This window comes from Melospiza melodia, chromosome 8, assembly GCF_035770615.1.
Source record: "Melospiza melodia melodia isolate bMelMel2 chromosome 8, bMelMel2.pri, whole genome shotgun sequence".
Taxonomy (NCBI): domain Eukaryota; kingdom Metazoa; phylum Chordata; class Aves; order Passeriformes; family Passerellidae; genus Melospiza; species Melospiza melodia.
Genome location: NC_086201.1, coordinates 17,284,739 through 17,304,423, shown reverse-complemented (window position 1 = coordinate 17,304,423; position 19,685 = coordinate 17,284,739). Strand labels below are relative to the sequence as shown.

The following is a 19,685-nucleotide window of genomic DNA, read 5'->3' as shown; positions in this document are numbered from 1 at the left end:
ATCCTTTTATATACTCAACCAATACTTTTAATTATATTTGTTACATATTATTCCATTCAAGGCCTTGCCTGTTGAATGAAATCCATATTTTCCTTTCTGAACAGTAGTTTACACATTAATGTATTTGTGTTTAGTTCTAGTTGTCCTGAAATTCTAGTAAATGCACCATGAAGTTAATAATATTAAGTATCAACATCAGGGTGTTTTCTTGATCATTTATACAATATTTAAAGGTATCTTTGCCCATATTGTCAGCAATTCCCTATTCAGTAATCCTTAAATTGCAAAAGGATCATAAAGGCATTAGCAGAGAAATGAATGGTCTCACAAAAGGCACTGTACAGAAAAAATATCTACTTGCAACTCCAAATCTCTTGAGGCTTGTCCATTCAAGCACCAAAAGTCCAAACACTCAAAAGCTGATGCTAGTATCTACATTCAGAATGCTAACCAAGAGAATAATACTCTTTTCCTATTCTTTTACTTGCACAGACATTTTGTGAATATAAACCAGTTTTCCAATTTTTCCACATGTATGTTTTTAGCATTATTTTTAAAACAAAATGGAAAGTAAAAATAACCTTTCCTACATTATGCAGCAAACGTAGGCAGACCTTTATCTTCAGCATGACTCCATAACTGAAGCTGTCCACTTGTGTCCCTACAAAGACCTTTTTGCACAGTCAGCTTAAATTAATAAAGACATATGATGCATTAAGCCATGCACATTACATTGAACAGCGGTTCAGGCTTGAAAGTGCCTAATGTTGAAGAAAGTTTCCCACCAGCTGTTTTTGTGTTGTTTTGTGCTCCCATTTGAACTATTACATAATGTGTTGAGATGAAAAATTGGCATATAGAGGTATAACAGTTTGTCTTCTAGAGACCAAGCAGTTTATAATTTTAGTTCATACCCACATAATTAATCACACCTTTAGATCAAATAGAGAAAAAAAAGAAAGGTATAGCAAATGACATCATAGACCATCACTTTCAGGAAGTATTCTTAAAATATGAAGACATATCTTCATCATGTCAGAGTCATAATTTATGACAGATCGAAATCAACATTCTTCTGCCTGAATTATCATGGTCTAAAGACATTATGTACACTGACTTACTGTAGCACAGGAAAAGGAGAGAAATAAAAATGATAACTGATGTGTTGCACACCATATTTTACTCAAAAAACATCCAGTGAATGATTCAAAGCATGTGCAAGATTGAATCAGATAAAATAAATGAGTATGCATGCACACACATGAAAGATTTATTGCAATAGCACTAATGTTTTGTCCATCATATACTTGTGCACACAGAAATGCAATCTAATCTGAGGTGGAAAAAGAAAATACAACAATTGGCAGGCACGGCTAGTGCCCCAATGACTAGAATCTCACTGAGTTACTAAAGAAATGGGCTGCAGTACCACCAGCTGGTTTGTAAAAGCTTTGCTGCTACTTAGGAAAAGGCAGAGGTAAAACCATAAAAGATGGAAACAAAATCTTCAGTGGGCATTACTTGAGCCTTTCATTGGTAAGACACAAGAGATTTCAGCCTTTGGTCATTGCAATGGGACTTCACCACCATATACTTTCTTCACTGTTATGTCCACGGGAGTCATATTGCATTCAGAATGAAAACCAAATCTATTTTTGATGAGAGGTAGGTCCAAGAGCTGGAACCATTAGTTAGTAGAAAGGCCCAAGAGGATGGAACTGCCATGACAATTTAACCTTATCATGAGGCAAGTGAAAAAAGTTATTCTTAATGCTGCCTAATCTTAGCATATATGTGTTTTGCCTAGAGATGATTCTGGGCTCAGTCTCAGAGTTTGTTAGTGCACATGCATAACACTGGCTTTTGAGACAGGGAGATGCAGAGAAGTTATCCAGAATTTACAATGGAGTTTAAATTTATCACAAAGCAACTTTAATGGGACTCTTGGCACTAGTTATCCCTCTGGTAAAATACCAGCCACAGGAAAGATGAATTTGCTGCCCATTCACACTCACCTAAGCATAGATTTTAAGGTGAAACAAAACCAGTGATTCAATTTCTCTTCCACACAGGTAAGAGGTCCAAATGATCTGCATGGTCCATGTTCGTGTGTAAGTGGTACTGATTTCCAGTATAGCTAAAAGTTAACACTGGATGAAAATTTGCATCCAGAATCAATGGAGAAACACTGTCCAAGTAGTGATTATCTGTAACCTCATTTCCACAGAGTTATAATTTGTTTCAAATCTTTGAATACTGATAAGGGTGAGAACACCCAGAGTCAGGCAGAGTGAGATGAGACTCTTTCAAAAAAAAGAGGTCAGAAATTCTTCAACATCAATTTCCATGTACTCAGCACCCTTTTTCTATTTTCAAGCACGAGGCAGGCAGGCACTTTTACTGGTAACACATCCACACAGGTTTCCTTGGCATCCCTCAAATCCTCGCAGTGCTATTATATGTGAATGCTGCAATTTTCCATCAATGGAGAAACTACTCTGTTTCCACTCCCTGTAATTTTACACCCTCAGAAGACACTTCTGTTGACTGACAGACATCACCTTCTTCTTCCTATTGCTGCACTGGGATTGGAAGCCTGTGCCCTCATAACAGTTAATATTCCTGACTTTCCTTCTTATACAATTAAAGAGCAGTCACATGGAAGAACAAGTTTGTGCAAGGCAGGTCAGGTTTTAAAATACAAAGTCCCAGGAAAGACGAATATGGAGAAGTACTTCAGCATCTTAGTTTAAATTCAGCCCTGTAAAAGCTCACATGAAATATTCATACTTTAATGTCCACAAAGTAGTTTAATCTGATCTGCAGAATCACAACACTGGCAGTATAATATGTCCTGTGGCCATACAAAATGCTGAAGTGAGCAGAATACACCCATTTTCCACAGCCAGAAAAATTCTGACCTGCAGGCTCTGGTACAAAGCACTCACTAAACACCCTGTAAAGCTATTTAATATATGTGCCCTCTGGAAATGCTGAAGGCCTTTCTCCTTAGGTGTCTGTCTCTGATCCTAGCAACGGACACTGTTTCTTTGTTCAGTGACCTTATGAATAGAAGTACTAAGAGCCAGATAAATTGCTAGCAGCATCACAGTCATTAGTGAAGGCCAGTGATCCTCCAAATTTCATCCTAAACATAATTATGTGGAGAAATCTATCTACAGAACTTACGGGTTCCTCAAAACACTTCATCTGTCATCACCCTATTGAACCAACACTATTTATTTGCTTTCTAAAGGAAAGCTAATTGATTTATCTGTTACTTGGAATAACACCACGATAAATAAATTATCACTTAAACACAATGGATTACTAACATTTCCCTTTCTAATTATATTTGTGACATATTACCATGTCTTCCTTATTTTAAAAGCTTGCATACGTTTTCCTTATCCCTATAATCTAATCTAAGGTGCAAAACCCAGACTTGTGCCAGTGAACTCCTTTGTTAATATACTGCTGCACTACCAGGGTCCATCTGGAGTTACTGTTCTGCTTGATGTCACACGGCAGATCCTACCTGCATGGAAGATGAAAGGACATTCAAGGCACGTATCAAGGGATGACAGTTTTCTTTGTGATGAACCACAGAGTCACAGCTTGTTAAGTAAGACTGTGACAGTGATAAAAGACAAAGCCATCATTTTATAGCAGAATATGGCCTATCGGTACATGACAAGCCATACTATCTCTGCTCACACATGCTGACATCTCATAATGCATTCTCCCAAGTGCCGGACAGAAATAGTCCCTGAAGACAGCACCACTAGAGAGTAATAGCATACTGCTTATCTGGGAGCAAATGAATGGAAAAAACCTGAAGTGTGCAATGTGTCCCTACAAAAATCACAGACAAAGTGAGCTTTCAGCTGAAAGAATTTTCTAATTTCATTAGAAGTTCAATTGCTTTCGAATCAAACAATAAGACAGTTATATTATCTTCACTGACAACAACTTACCCCCCTTTCACTATGATTTTTTTTAATGTTGAAAGTAAATTTACAAAAATCTGTTGGGAGACTTCCTTTTTGAGAGCTATGCATCCATACTGTTCATACAGTCTTGCACTGTACTTAACATTCTTCACACTCGACATCTTCCCAGCCTGTCCAAATATCACTAGCTGGTGCTTACAGGCTCCCAAGCTGCCCTGCAGGGTGAAATCCCATGGGAATATAGGTTATGGTGAGAGGCTAACAGCCAGACACCTCCCAGAGCAGGCAGCATAGAGGGACAGGGAGGGGACACTGTCAGCAGAGGTGGCAGGAAGGAAATTGCGGCTGCTACCTTGCTGGAGGGAGTGGGAAGACTTAGTGGCTTCCTGGAGAGAAAAAATCCTGAAAGGAGCATCAAGAAGGAAAATATTTAGCTTGAAAGACTAGGGAAATATGCAAAAGGATACCAACCAGCTGGGGAATATAATGAAAAGTCAGGCTCTTCTCTTGGTTTTAGCCCAAGCCGTTTGATGGCCCCCACACAAAACTTTTCATGATATATTGATGTTGCTTTTGGAAGCAATTGCAATCCACCTGGATTGAAGAAACAGAAATATCTATCTGCTCTAGTGATTCCTATGAAACCTCTGTCTCCCTACACTCCCACAGGGACACAGCAACTCTCCTGCAAGTGCAGCTCTTGGGGAGGGACAAGGAACAGCAGTGCAATAAAAACATAAAGTGATGTTCACAGAGATAACCCTGTGTGATTGCAAAATTAGTGGTGACGTGATGATGTAAGGGCTGTTTATCAGCAAGGAGCTGTCAGTGTGGTTAACAGGGGCTTTCAGACTGAGCATTAATCACATGGGCTTAACTGAGAAGTTCTCCTGGTGCTGCTGTACATTTGAGATGCATTGGCTGCATTGGCTGGGGATTGTAAGTCTTCAAAAGTGCCAGTGGAAAGCTGTCTGCCACCCTCCTCTCGAGATGCGTAGTGCCTTCTGCAGTCCTTCCTGTAGCCATCCTCTCATAGAAGCTGTCCATCTGGCACAGCCAAGAATCCTGCTCTCACTTGCCCTGTAACTCACCCACGAATACCTGCAAAATTCACTGGTTAATCACCTGCAAAATTGTCCCCTGTGGCACCTGTAAAATATTAGTCACAGAAGTGAAGTAGCCCATTTGAGTGGTGCCTGCCATGCTGATCAGCATTTACTGTTTGCTTGCGCCATTCCCATCTGTTGACTGAATGGCTCTTATCTTCACACATAAATATTAAATTCTTTGGTATAGTTGTAATACAGTAAGTACAATAAATAGCAGTAATGTTAACTACTGTATTTAATAGTGAAACTCTTGATACCATTTATATTGCTATAACTATTGCCTAGTTAGTCCAGCATTTCTGATTTGTGTCATGACTTTTGTTATATAGATTAATTGATTTTTTGTTTTCAGTAGTTGTTGACAAGATCAAATAGATACTTTTTAAATTTCCCCTCTTCTTGATTCTAGACTTTTAAATCTATATAGACACTCAGGTCCCAGTACCTTTATCTCCATTTCTATATTTAGAGTACCTTCCTCACTTACCCTTCTTCCATTCTCATTTTCATGTCTTCCTTTTATGGTGATTCTCAGACCTGAAACTGCTCTCTCACTCCACTGATGTTGTTTTGCAGGAAGCCCTCTGTGCTAGATGGAACAGAAAAATTCAATTCGAAGACAAAATATTTCAGAATTAAACCCAGAAAACATTTCAGGTACTACATCTGATATTTGACTGTCACAGACTCATTAAGTAGGAGGTTGGAGGGGATCTTAAGGATAAACTGGTCCAACCTTTCTTGGCAAAAGCTTAGTCAAGACAAGATGGCTCTGCACTCTGTTCAGCTGAATCTTAGAAGTGCCCAGTGTTGCAAAAGGTGTCCAGTGCTGGGGAAGAACCAATATTTGAGTAGTACAGAGCATGTATACATGACCACAATGTGGTACATACAACTGTTTGGATAACAGATTAGAAAGATCCCATAACACAGTGCTTTTGCAGAGGGAGTCCCCCCATCTGCTACACCTCAGCTAATCAATCCTGTGTCTCGGCTTCATATGAGCTTGCACAGATTGTTTCCCTTTCCAGACCAACCACCACTCACAACTTGTTGTCTCCACTCCTTCACTGGTGCAGTACAGACAGCCATAGTTATTCTGAGGCAGGTCTCCATGCTGTGTAGTCTTAGGTATGCATTTACTGGGCTACAAAGTATATACAGTGTCTTGTCTCTTCTAATTTTACTGTGCTCCTGTGTTTGAAAGCTCTTAATCCTGAAGTGGTGGGATTATGTGACAGTTCCAGTTTTCATTTGAAGAAAAACTCTTTAAAATTTAAAGAAGAAGTTTCAAAAAACCTGAATTCACAGAGAGACAAAATCACCTTTTCTTGTTTTTAACTTTTTCCTGATTTTTCAGCCATTCTAACAATTTTGGCATATTCTGTTCTAGATTATTTGCAATTGGAATTAGCTATGCTAAAACACTTCATTGTGAAGACTGAATTTGTAATTTGTAAACTCATGACAAAGATCACACTTTTTCACACATTCTGACATATGCATAAATCCAAAAAGTCTATCAACATTAAATTCTCAATAAATGTTATAGCTTCTTCTGTTTTCTTCTAGCCAAGCCATCACACAATTTTTAAATTGGAAAGGACAAGCTGTTTTAGGAAGTCAGTCATCATTTCACCTGAAAAAAGGCTATTTTTAGAAATTCATAAAACACAGCTAGCTTTTTGCTAGAGTTTTTAAGCTTTATGCACACTGTGGTCCCAACTAAAGTGCCAAAATGCCACAAAGAAAGACTATTTCCTAAATACTTTCAGCTTAGTGAGAGACTGAAAGTGCTGGAAATTTTATAAAAAGAGAAGCCATAACAAGAATTACCACTCAGCTTTTTGATCAAAAAGGCTGATTAAGCACTGGAGGTTTTGGGAAGATTTTCAAGCAGAATTGATGCCATAAATAATCAGAATTTTGCTGATCAACTTGGTAAACTTACTGAATATTGTCTTACATGTGATCATTTTTAATAATCAGGTGAGCCTCATATATATTTTAAAAGAGATAGCCTAAAGCCTAAACCTACCTAAACCTGACCACTGCTGCTGGGTAAATGTGAAATACAGAGAATGTGTATGTTGATGACTGAACACCGCCATTGTTCATGTTAGCTCTTCATTTTTTATCTTATTAAGAAGCTCCTAGAATTACACAGGGAGTGTCAAAAATTTGAGATATCTTCCATGCAGGGCAGGAGCTCTTGGCTCTATCTATAGCTCTTGAGGGGGGCAGAGGCTGCCAGAGTGGTCAGGCTTCACTCCATCTGTAGGCATCTGCATTATAGGCCAGGTTGCAAAGAAGCAACCTGTAATACCAGAACATTTCCTCTAGGGAGCCATGGGATGGAAGAAAAGCACATACTAGAAGCAGTGGAGGACCAGGGTTAGGTGTCAAATGACCAAAATGTCCCAATTTTCTGTTGTTTCTCTGTACAAGTTGTTTTAGGTTCGCTGATGTCTTGAAGCAGGAGCAATAATGAATGTCAAGAAGACTTTCTTCATGTCTTAGGAATAACAACTGGAATATATTTGAGATGTTTGGTCATTCCTTTAACTTGGCCCTGATCATAGCTGAATATTCAAAACTGCACATGAGGGAGTTTTCATGCAGCAACTCTGATCAGAGTTTTTGGATTTGCAATGCACAAGTTACTCATGTAAGGCATGCAATGCACAGTGAATATGAGATAACCTCCTCCTTGTCAAAGATAAGGTGTGAACTCACTGATGCTTTTCGGAAGTGGAGTAAATTACTTCACACATTGCTGGCTACGAGAATTTGCAAAAGGAGCTAGTGTGGAGTAGTTTATGAGCTTGAATTCACACTCCAATTTTTTTTCTTTATGGTAACTTTTAACGTAGAGAAGCATTCAGTCATCTTAATTCTGAGAGTCTCAGTTCAAAAATTTTAATGTAAAGAAGCATTCAGTAATCTTAATTCTGAGAGTCTTAGTAACCAGATTTTTAAAAAAACTGCACTGTAATATTCTTGTGTTTTTTTCTGAAATGCCAATTCTCCATCAGCTGAATTACACACTTTTCACTTTGTTCTGATTTCAAGGGTAATGGTATGAGATATTTTTCTTGAAAAATATATGTAGTGTTAACATGGGCTATTCAAATATGTTACATACAGCTAAGTATGAAGAAATTCTAGGAAATTAGTATACAAATTAGCATATTTATAGTACTGAAGGTCTTATGTAACTTATAGTTTAGGTCTTGCATCTTCCCTGGCATCTTCCCTTGCTTAATAAGTTCAAAACCAAGAGAATCCTCCCTCTTGTAAAGCTGGAACTTCTGAATCAGGACCTCTTTGGCACATGAGGAAGAACCCAGCAAGAGAAGCACTTCCCACCAAATCCTGCTGTCATTCCAGATGCACAAAGACTTTTAAAAGTAAGAATCTTGCTCAGGGCTTTATGCAGTCTGGTTTTGATACTCTCCAAGGATGGCAACTGCACAAAATCATCTCCAAAGGAGCAGGCTTTTCGCCATATTTTTAATTGTTTTGTTCAAATTCACAGTTCATTTAAAGTGCTTATGGAGGTGGAGTGCTAGTGAACTTGTCAACCTTTTTGAAATGTGCTGAATCACAGGAAAAGTGAGGATGCTTGCTTACAGAAGATATCCTGAGCTAGAAAGCTTGAGTAATAGTAAATGAAGTAAAACCAGATTCTTTCAGAGTCGTCACAGGATCAACATCATCATTTTCCACAAGGTCCTAATACAAAGCATTTTATGCAAAATTCTGGCATTTCAACCTAGTAATAACTTACCTGTAAAAACTAATTGCTATGACCCCAGACTCTGGTTAAAGATAAAAGGTCAGTCAAGTGGGTAGATTTCAGTGACTGTAAGCAGAAAATGAGAAACAAAAACCAATAAAAAATAATACCTTGAATTGCCTTCTTTCAATGCTCTATTAGACTGCTTTAGGTATTACTTCATTTAAATATCCCATACAGCAAAATTTTAGGTGCTTAACTGAATATTGATCAACCAGTATTCTTCTTAAAAAACATTCTTTGCAAGTTCAGCTTTGTTACTTGACACCTGATTTTCCAAAATTCTGAGCACCTGCTGCTCCCAGTGACTTCATTTTCACAGCAACCACAGTTACCCAGGAAATCAGTTCAGAGCACACTTGTACTCACGTGGCATAGCCCCAGTTTTCAGTGGAAAACTATGCATTTTGAAGACTAGGGCATTTTTTATTTTGCTACACCTTCAAATAAGAAGTGTCTATTTTTCCACAGCAGATGCTGGAGCCCTGTCCTTTTAAGCTGCCAACATCCCAGATTCTGTTTCCAAGCTCATCTATTTAAAGAGCAAGAATTGTCATGCTGGAAAGTACCTTAAAAATAGGGGTCCGATGCAGGGCCTAGACCCAGCTAGCTCCCTACTTATTCCATTCTGTATGCCAATGGCAAGGAAAAATAAATTATGAACAGATGCTTGCTTCTGCCCTGCTCTGGATTCTGGCCAGACAGACTATTTGAAAAGGTGTAATACAAGCAGCTGCTGCTTTCTAAAGGTACAGATATTTATTCACAGGAACAAGAGAACTGAGATGAAAAAGGTAAAAGAATTAGGACTCTGAAAAGTACAATTTCTTAGAGCTGCCAACAAGGTGACACAGCTTTCCACCTCTCCATATGCAGAGGCACCTTCTATAAATCCATACTTGTGCTACATAATCTGAGGCACTTGGACAAATCAGGCTAATGCAGAGTTCCTTGTTTCAGTGACTCTGCAGAGCACAACTGGAGATTAGGAAAATAATTATTCACTGCAAAAAAAGAGTGTATATGACATTAATCGAGATTATAAAAAGCTAACTACATCTGGGGCTAAAAAATTGTGCTATCCCAAATTCTCATTAATAGCATCCAATTACTGTCTGTGGTTATGTAACTGCTCATCTCACTATGTGGCCACTTACTGCTGGAGTCTGCTGCTGCTCAGCATAAATTGCACAGAGCACAGGGTGTAAAGGCATTAATGGCATTTACTTTGCATTTTGCAGTACAAGAATATACAAAAATATAATCTGAAACAAAATTCCAAGTTGCAGGGAGAAGTCATTCCAAACAAATTTTTAAAATTCTTTTTTTTTTTTAAATTATTTCAGTTGCAGGGGCAGTGGGAATTTTGTTTGGTTGTTTTGGGATTTCAGTAGCAAAAGCATATGATTGTTATGGGGTATAAAAGAAAGTAAATGTTTTCTGTTTCAAATATGTAGTAAAAACTAGTACACTATCACATAAAACAAACCATTAATTTTAGAGGGTTTATTCCCCTGAATGCTGTACAAATATTTCAGATCTCAAAGTGTACATCATTAGAATAGGGGAACTTTTACTGAGCAGTCTGACCAAATAAAATGTCAATGAGCCTCTACTGATAAGAACAAGCTGAGATAAAGTGGACAGAAAGATCTGTGAGTCAGTAAATACTGCAAACAACAATCATAGCAGGTCAGGCAATTATCACAAAAAGAAAAAACACCGATAAGTCCAGCAAATAAAAAGTGATCCCCTCATAAACCACGAACATCAGAGAGAATGACAGCAGACTAAAGCTGGGGCTCACAGGACATTAACCTTTCTGAATGGAGGGCTGACTATTGCTTTGGAACCAAATCCAACAACCAATCTGTTTGTACAGCAAATTACCTATTTCCTTTGTAGAAGGGAAAACAGAGTGTTTGAGTAGTAAAGCTGCTGTGAGAACCAAGGAAACAAAATCAATGAGCCAAAACATGAGGGAACAATTGCAAACTGAAACAATGAACAAAAGAGTTATGAAAGATAAAAGCCTAAGACTGAAGCAGCAGAGAAAAAAAAGAATAGGCTGTAATGATTTCTGAGAGGATGGTTTTTCATTTTCTTCATGGTTAATGGCAAGATTTCATTGACCTCTGCTGAAGTCAGATGAGAGTTCTTAACATGAGAACAAAAATGGCTGAGAAAGGACAAAAAGCAAAACAAGTAGTGAAAGGATTCAGTGTGAAAAAAATCTAACAAATACTAATTCTTCCCCCATTATAAGCATAATTTATGCCTCTGCTGGAATAGAAATTTTAATTTGCTGCTCTCTACTAAAAAATAATAATTTAGCAAGAAGTTACCACAGGGGATTTTTGCCATAAAGAACAAAACCTTCAAAAACTCATTCTCACAATAATAACATTTCTTAATCTTCAGCATATTATCTGGGGTCTGAAAGTACACAGCTGATCCTCAGCTCCTGCAAAATTCCCTTTCGAGAATGTAGTGCATAAGGTATTCCTAAGGAAATTGACATCATACTGTAATGGTGGTATCTGCTGGTATTGAGCTTAACTTCTGAAATTTTCTACCTGAGGAAAAAATGCCTCCTGCTTATATAAATGAGCATATATCATGAGTTACAATATGAGTTGACAGATATAATCATGAGTTGACAGACAGTCAGACTTATTTCTGGAAATAACTCAGACATCCTATTTTATTCAAGATTTTTTTCAAGATTTTTTTTAACTAGCCCTGACAAGTTTTCTGGGATAAACACAGTATTGTAAAATCAGAATTCAGCCTTGTAAGTTAGCTAATATTCTGCTCTATCCAGCAGAGCCCCAGTGCGTAAGTCTAACATCATATTCAATGCATTTCTTTCAAAACACATTAGCTTAGCAAGGATCTATATTATAAGCAGTATTAATCATGTGTTTGCAAATAACAGCTTTTATCAAAATTGATTATTTTCTTGATAGAATTACAAAATCAATAGGCAAAAGTTAGACAGTAGATGCAATATATTTAAATTTATAATTATTTATATTTAAATTTTAAAATTAAACCTAAAGAGTGGCTTGCATGAAAGGATTTTGACAGATTAAAATCAGAACTGAGGGGTATCAATATGTGTAAATGCATCAGAATAGAGTAAGAGGCTATCTAGAAAGAGGAATCAATAGTAAAATATTTATGGTGAAATTAAAAAACGTAAAGATCATAGCTTCAAGAAAAATATTTTCATATATACACATACATAAGAAAAGGCAGAAATCCTTGAGGACAGACATTTTTGACAAACCTGAATAACAATTCAAACATAAATATTTAGTCTAATATAAGGACAAATTAAATGTATGTGTGTTGCTCAATTTCTCAAGCAATGTTAAAACTCAATACTAGATAGATGTACAAAACAAGAACTGCTCCAGAAAAAGATCTATACCATGAACAAAGGCTCAAAAAGAAATAAAAAATATGTAACAGAAATTATCAGGGAAAGAAATAAATGCAGAGAAGAAATTAAAAAGAAAAGAACAAGACTGTTTCTCATATGAATTTTCCCCCAGCATTACAGATAAGTTCTTAAAATCTGAGATATTTCCAGAGGAAAAGTAAAATAAGTATGGGTAAGGAGATAGACTAACATGAGTGTAGAGACTGACCACATGGGTATCAAGTATACATTTTCAATACCTGAAACTAATAATGGACCCTCACATCCAATATTACATCCCTTAACTTCTACACTTAATCAGGTCAGGATGATTTGTAGGTGCTTCATCTGAAACACTGTGGGCTACAGCACAGCAGAGCCTTGGTGGCCAGAGACCCTGGCATTCCCTGCCATGGGGCCAGCACAGGTGCCACCAAAGGTTTTCTTCTCTCTTTCTCAAAAATGCACCAGAAGGCACGAAGAGTGATGAAAGCACTTTCCTTTGAGACAGAGTCTGTGTGTTTAATGCTTTCTGTGGAAGAAACTGAACTCAGATCCTAATTTTTGAGCTGGCGAACCCTAGAATAAGATAGAAAAGGAGAACAGCATTGTCATTTTCTCCATTAACTTAAAGATAGGGAGACTGCAGAAAAATGCAGCATGTTTCTGCTGATATGCTTTTGGCACACTGCAAAGAAACTTCTTAGGTTAAGTCTCAGAGTCAATTAAAGTGGAGGAATGTCTGCTTCTGGGGTTCCAGCCATATTCAGAAGGAAAATAAGTAATAAGATGCCTACATAGACATCATCTGCTTTGAGTATCTACAGAAGCACAAGCCCATGTGCTTAGGGATTTTAAGGCAGAACAGGGAGCTCCTTGTTGAATGTAGGCTCCACAAACGTTAAATAGTGACTGAATTGATTTAGATAATTTATATCTTTTCAGCTGTTGTCTTGGGTGCCTAAATCCTTTCCTGGAACTGGACCAGGAGAGAGCACATCATTGTGCTGTTAAGTGCTCTGCTTTTACAGAAAATCAATGCCAGTCTACCATATTTTCATTTAGAAGATCCTCCCCCAGCATTTGTATAGCTTGCCATTATACAACTAATTGGACACATTATAAATGCTTAAAGATATTGGAGGGCCTTAACAAGGAGGAAAACACAATTATTTTGTTTTGTAGAAGAGTATGAAAATCAGAAGAAAATTCATGTATGTAGGAACTACTGAGAATTCTTGTATTCAGATGAGGAACTACTATGGACTTATAAAAATAGCAGAAACTTCTTCATTTCAGTTATTTTAAAAGTGAATAAACATATCACTAATAAGTAGAAGGAACATGATATTGCTAAGCAGCTGATATTGGGTGTCATCTCTTCCTCTTAATGATGTGACCTGATGGAATTAGCTCTCTTTTCCATTTTGAATATGTGATTTTTAAGCAATTAGTGATTATCAGAGAAACCTATGGGAACATGACCTGTCATGGGGCTGCAATTTTCTTGCCAACAATTTCAAATTATCAGGTTTTACTCATTTAATCCAGGATGGTAAATCCCTGCCTGGGACTTTCTGAAGATAATATTTTTCTCAGAAGTAAATAAAGTAATGAACATAGAACTAGGTGAGGTAACACTTTTCGTAAAAGTGATAAAGCCACAAAATCAATAGCACAAATGCTTTAAAAGTGAATATCCATTATCCTCTCCCAAGATCCAAGGGAGAGGAGCATTTTGGGAACATTTTACGATACAGAAGGTTGACCAACAAGCACAAAACTCTGAGCACTGATCTTTGCTCAGAAGGTAAGGATCAGAGCCACACCTCATGAAAAACAAATCATTGAATTCTGGTCCACTGTGGAATCTCATCTTCCTTATTTCTCTGTAAGATGATTGGGTTGGCCCCAAAAAGCCAACCATTTCTGGACTGCATCCAAAGCAGCATGGGCAGTAGGATAAGGGAAGTGATTCTGCCCCTCTGATCTACTCTGGTGAGACCCCACCTGTATCATTGCATCCAGCTCTGGGGTCCCCAACATAAATACACAGAACTGTTGTATTTATTACAACAGTTAATATTATGTATTACTGTTGGAGCAAGTCCAGAGGAGGTCATGATGATGAGCAGGGCTCTAGAACACCTCTCCTGTGCAGACAGGCTGAGAGAGTTGGGATATTTCAGCCTAGAGAAGAGAAAGCTCTGGGCAGATCTCATTCACCTTCCAATAGCTGAAGAGAGCCTACAAGAAAGATGGAGAGGGACTTTTGTCAAGGACATGTGATAATAGGACAAGGGAGAGCGAGTTTAAGCTGAAGGAGGGTAAGTTTCAGTTAGGCATGGGGAAGGAATTCTTTGTTCTCAGGGTGATGAGCTCCTCTGAGTCCAGAGACCCATGGATGCCCCATCCCTGGAAGTGTTCAAGGCCAGGTTGGATGGGGCTCTGAGTAACCTGGCCTGGTGGAACATGTCTCTGTCCATGGAAGAGGAACTGGAACTGGATAATTTTTAAGGTGCCTTCCAACCCAAAACTTTCTATACTTCTATGGTTCTGTGAAAAAAAAGGACAGAAAAATTATCATGTGAATAGAGAAAGTCACTGACCTCTGGAGACACATAATCTTTCCTTCAGGGTAACTTCTTTGATTAAGGGAGTTATCCAATGGCCAGTTTTTCCAGCAAAGCACACAACTTTTCAAAAAATTTATTAATATATTTCAGTACAAATAGTAAAAATAAAAAAAAATTATTTACCCACATAATTGGCAGTCATTATACACAAACTTGGATAATAATATTAAAAAAAAAAACAAAACCAAACCAGTTTTAGAAGTTATTCCTGTTATTAACATTTTTTCCAATTGACCTCTTTTTTCTACATTTTCTTCAACACACTACCTATAAATTTTTTATTTATTATAGCATTACCTTTTTACTGAAATACACAGATTTTTATAAAATGAAAAATGTGAAATCTATATTGATAAAATATAAAATGGAAATAAAAACGGGAAATGGGTCAATCTTGAACTCTGTTAAATGGAAAGAGCTTTAAAATTTCAGAACACCACATGCATTTTGACAGTAAATATAAACATATCAGTAGTGAAAAGTTCACTGTATAGACTTCCAAGATTAGCAAACAAAAGAAACAATAACCTTTTTTCCTCTTAATTTCTTTTTTTTTTAAGCCAAACTTACCTTTTCGTGCATCCTAAGTAGTTTTGAATCCTTACAGATGGGCAAGCCCTAGTCAGTTAGCATTTAAGTTGTAGAGTGCACTGTAAATCTGATAATAAATTATTTAAAGGAAAATTGCTTCCATTTACAGGAGATCTCAGGAATCTGATGAATATAAACCTACACAGGAGCATTTTAAAGTCTCTATTCATTCACAGCAAAGGCTTTTGTGTTGAAATGTTGATTCTCTGTTCTTCTATATCTATTCTATTAATGGTTTACTAAGCAGTGTAAAGGAAGGTATTTCCTTTCTTAGAGACCACTCAAACACATCAGAATAACTTCCTGAAAGCAATGCACATTTACTTTCAAACAGGCAAAATTTCCCTTCAAAGCTACTTTAATAATTTTCCTATTAATTACCAAGCTTTAGGAAGAAATATTCAAATAATCTCCAGGGTTCACACAGCCTTTTTAACAAGGATACCTGGATGCCTTCGTATTTTTAAATACTTCTATTATACTAAGAGGAAATAGAGCCTCATAGAAACATAAGTGGCTTTTGGATTCATTGGCTGCAGACTGCCAAGTGCACTTCTGTCAAATCTAAGCCAACATCTTAAAAGGCCAGGAAAAATCTGCAATGCAAGTGTGAGGATGCACAGCAACACAGCCCCTCTCCCCACATTCTGCATTGTGTGTTTTGTTGGTAAACTTTAGGTATGAGGGGCTGCATCTTCTTCATCCATGCCACACCATCTTTCTCCTTCTGAAGGCAGTGGTTATCCTAAACAGTGTCCTGCTCCACAGAGGCAGAAGAGCTTTTGACACAAAGGTGACAGGCAGACCTCTCAGTAAACACACAAGTTACCATTTAAAGGAATTAACTCAGCCTGTTTCTTGTATTCATAACACTTCTTTATCAGTAATACCAGGAGAAGGACTGAGATCTGTGCCTACAGTGTTGCTTTCTGTTCTGCCATGCTATTCAGAAATAGCAATTTCCCAAGAAAATATTAGATGGCAAAGTCCATCTAAAAGCTAACTTTATATTATCCCTCCTTCATTCTTAAAATGCAAGAAAATAGAGCAAGCTTCTTATGAACTATCAGAACATGCATGGCTACAGAACCTCTGCTCAGGTGCTTCTGTGCTCAGAGGCCCAGGGCACTTGCAGTTAGAACAATTCCAGGCAATAAAACATAAACTTCCACCAGGAGAACAATTTATGTCTTCTAGAGGATGGTTGTCATCAAAAGCACATGACACATTCAACTTCATTGCTGGATAAATGTGATTTCTAACCAGTTTTGCATGTATTGCACAAATATACACGAACTCTAGCAAATCTTAGGGCTTTCTGTTCACTTAATCATCACATATCACATGACATATATTTTTCTGCCTAAAACATACATTATTTGAACTAATGCCCTATGGAGAAAGAGTCAGTCACAGACTTCTTTAGATTAAAACTCAAACATTTGTAGTTTACACCTGTATGCATGTTTTTATTTTTGTTTTCCAGGCTACAAGTGGTTAATTCTACATTAGTGATAACTAAGACCACTGAATTTTTACTTATTATCTGTAAGAACTAGTCAAATAAAAAATGTCCATTACTATAAGCAGTAATTATATCCCACATCAATCACCAAGCAAACTACTCAACATTTGTCCCTGTTCCATAAATTTTCTGTACATAATAGTCACCAAACCAAAAAAGAATCAAGATCTGTTTCTGAAAACCTCAGATAAATTATCAATAAATATTTGTTTTATTAACCAATTCTTTTACCTGTCATGTCTCCCAGCAGATGTTAAGTATTCCCCTAACTCATTTCCTAAGTAAATTAATATCTGGTTACACACTTTTTTTGTGTGTGTGCCACAGTAATATGATTTTAACCTCACTTTCTTACCAGTGGTCAGGTACCAGTTCAGAGTAAATGATGTCCAGTCACAAGTCTTTACTGTCATCCAAATAAAGTTTCTCCAACCATGACCAAAGTATATATTTTTTTCTTTCCTTAGTTCTCTTCCAACTTCATTCAGATTAAAAATACTGCTGCATATATGCCTTGTACAATAAAAAAACCCCAGAAAATGCCCAATCTGTTTAATTAATTTCTGTCTGATGAATTATCCACTTTCTCTGCTCAAAAGTGTTTAAATGTGTTTTCTAACCAGTAGTATGGGTATCTTATATGCTGATCTTTAAGTAGAATATCCTAAAATCTATTTTCAAGCCTAAGACAATCAGGGCTGGGTTGAGTTAGCTCAGGATATTTCCAACTCCTAACCTTGGCAGCATCTCTTTGCCCTATTGGAGTGCCTATACAGGCAGAAAGACTTCATCATTTGCCATAAATACATAGGTATTTTTATTCCTTCTAAAAGAATATGAAACCTTCTTTTTTAAGTAATTGGTAGAAGAAACAAGTGTTTCTAGTTTCAACACTTACCCTAAGCAGCTACAGCAACTCAGGGACTCAGAGAAACAGGAGGACAGGTGATGACATTTCCTGTTCTTGAGATGCAGCATAGGGGACCCTCTGTTGGGCTGGTAATTGCAGGGTTCCCCCAGTGCTTTACTCAGATTTCTTAAGTAGCATCGTTATTTTAAGCGTACATAATTTGGGTTCCTGCTAGAAGAGAAAGTTTTGTCCTCTACCAATTCTTTTTCTAGGTTGATTTCAACCTGAGCTGTGAGTACATGAACACTTGCTCTGGCATACGGGAGTAGGCGGCACAGGAGCAAAACAAGAAGACAGAGATGGGAAAGGGTGGACTTTTTGGAAACATATATAATTAGTGCCAGTTTCTGAAGCTGTGATGTTAAAGTCAGCACCCTAATACAGCAGAATCCTCTCTCTTAAAACTACTAGATAAGATGTCAACAAACTCAATAACTGAGATTTATTTAGCTATCACAATAAAGAAATACTTCTGCTGATTTATGAAGAATGAGGCACTTGAGTCCGTTAGATAATTCCAAAATCTGATGGCCATGCAAAAAGTCTAAACTTGTTTTGCCTTAATAAAAAACTGGATATTATGATGGGACTGTTCTAATGATCTAAGTGGAATCACTTATAGAATCATATAATCATTAAGACTGAAAATACCTGTAAGATTATTCATACCAAACAACATGGAAACTGCTGTGTTTCAGTGTTAATATAGTCATAGATTTCTATCTTCTGATGCTTTATATGGGGGGTGTATTCTTACGTATTTTAGTCCACCAACTTGTTTTAGTGTCTTTCTTAAGGTCAATATGAACTTTCATGTGGTCATATTTCCCAAGTTTTATTTTTCAATAAAAATTAAAGAATTTAGGCAGATATATGAATAACACAAAATGGTACAGCTCTGACTTGATGAAATCAGCACATTTCTGATTTTTTATTCCAGAGACAGATGCACTTTATAAGAATATTCTTTAAATATCCTGTGACACTTAGGGATTTAACATAGAAAGAAATAGATTTTCCATCAAATTGAGGGGCCATAGAAGTGAAAAAAGCATGAATAATGCTTATAACCCCTTCATATCCTTAATTGGTCACAATTTTCAATTGCTGGTTTTATTCTCGGATGTTTCAGTGATATCTGACACGACTGAATAACAGTGAATTGCTCAGAACTTATGCCAAGCAGATACAAAATGTCATTAATTTGCTTACCTGACTAGGTACATGAGGTTCATTCTGGCAATTTTTATTCTTTTTTTCCCCCATAGTCTTTGCATGTATCCAGGGAATTACCACTTTGTTAATTTTTATCCATTGTTTCTACACTTCCTCTGTGTGAAAGAGTCAAATTGCACAGTTTAGATTTCACTTATTCAATTGCCACATTTTGATCAAAGTTGAAGTCTTTATTTTGCCTATATTTTTAACCTAAAGTTAGCTAATATTTAACTCTACACGTCAGGTGAAACTTTCCTGTTTAATGTTGTCTCACTATGAAAAAGTTCGGATGATGATTAGGAACTAGACATTTATAAGCTGTGTCATATTTATAGTCCACTTTGCAATTTACCATAGTATTTTCATAATGGTTGGCATGATTTAACTGGCAGCTCTTTGTGAACTCATAGTTATCTAACTGAAATTGAGTATTTGGTCCATGTCTTTAAAAATAAATCATGATTGATGTCAGAGAATATTTTCATAGATGTAATGCTACTCTCTATGTAAAATGTGT

At 36.9% G+C, this 19,685-nt stretch overlaps 1 long non-coding RNA gene across 4 annotated transcripts in view; it reads right to left on the bottom strand.

The window, feature by feature from the left end:
• The window catches only part of LOC134421287 (uncharacterized), a 240,101-nt gene that overhangs the window by 150,637 nt on the left and 69,779 nt on the right, over window positions 1-19,685 (bottom strand). Inside the window, exon 3 of one of the 4 annotated variants that reach the window (XR_010028557.1) lies at window positions 19,163-19,281. The exons of the other annotated variants lie outside the window; for them this stretch is intronic. This is a non-coding gene — a long non-coding RNA (uncharacterized LOC134421287). The remainder of the gene's footprint in view (window positions 1-19,162; window positions 19,282-19,685) is intronic. 4 annotated transcript variants of the gene reach the window in all.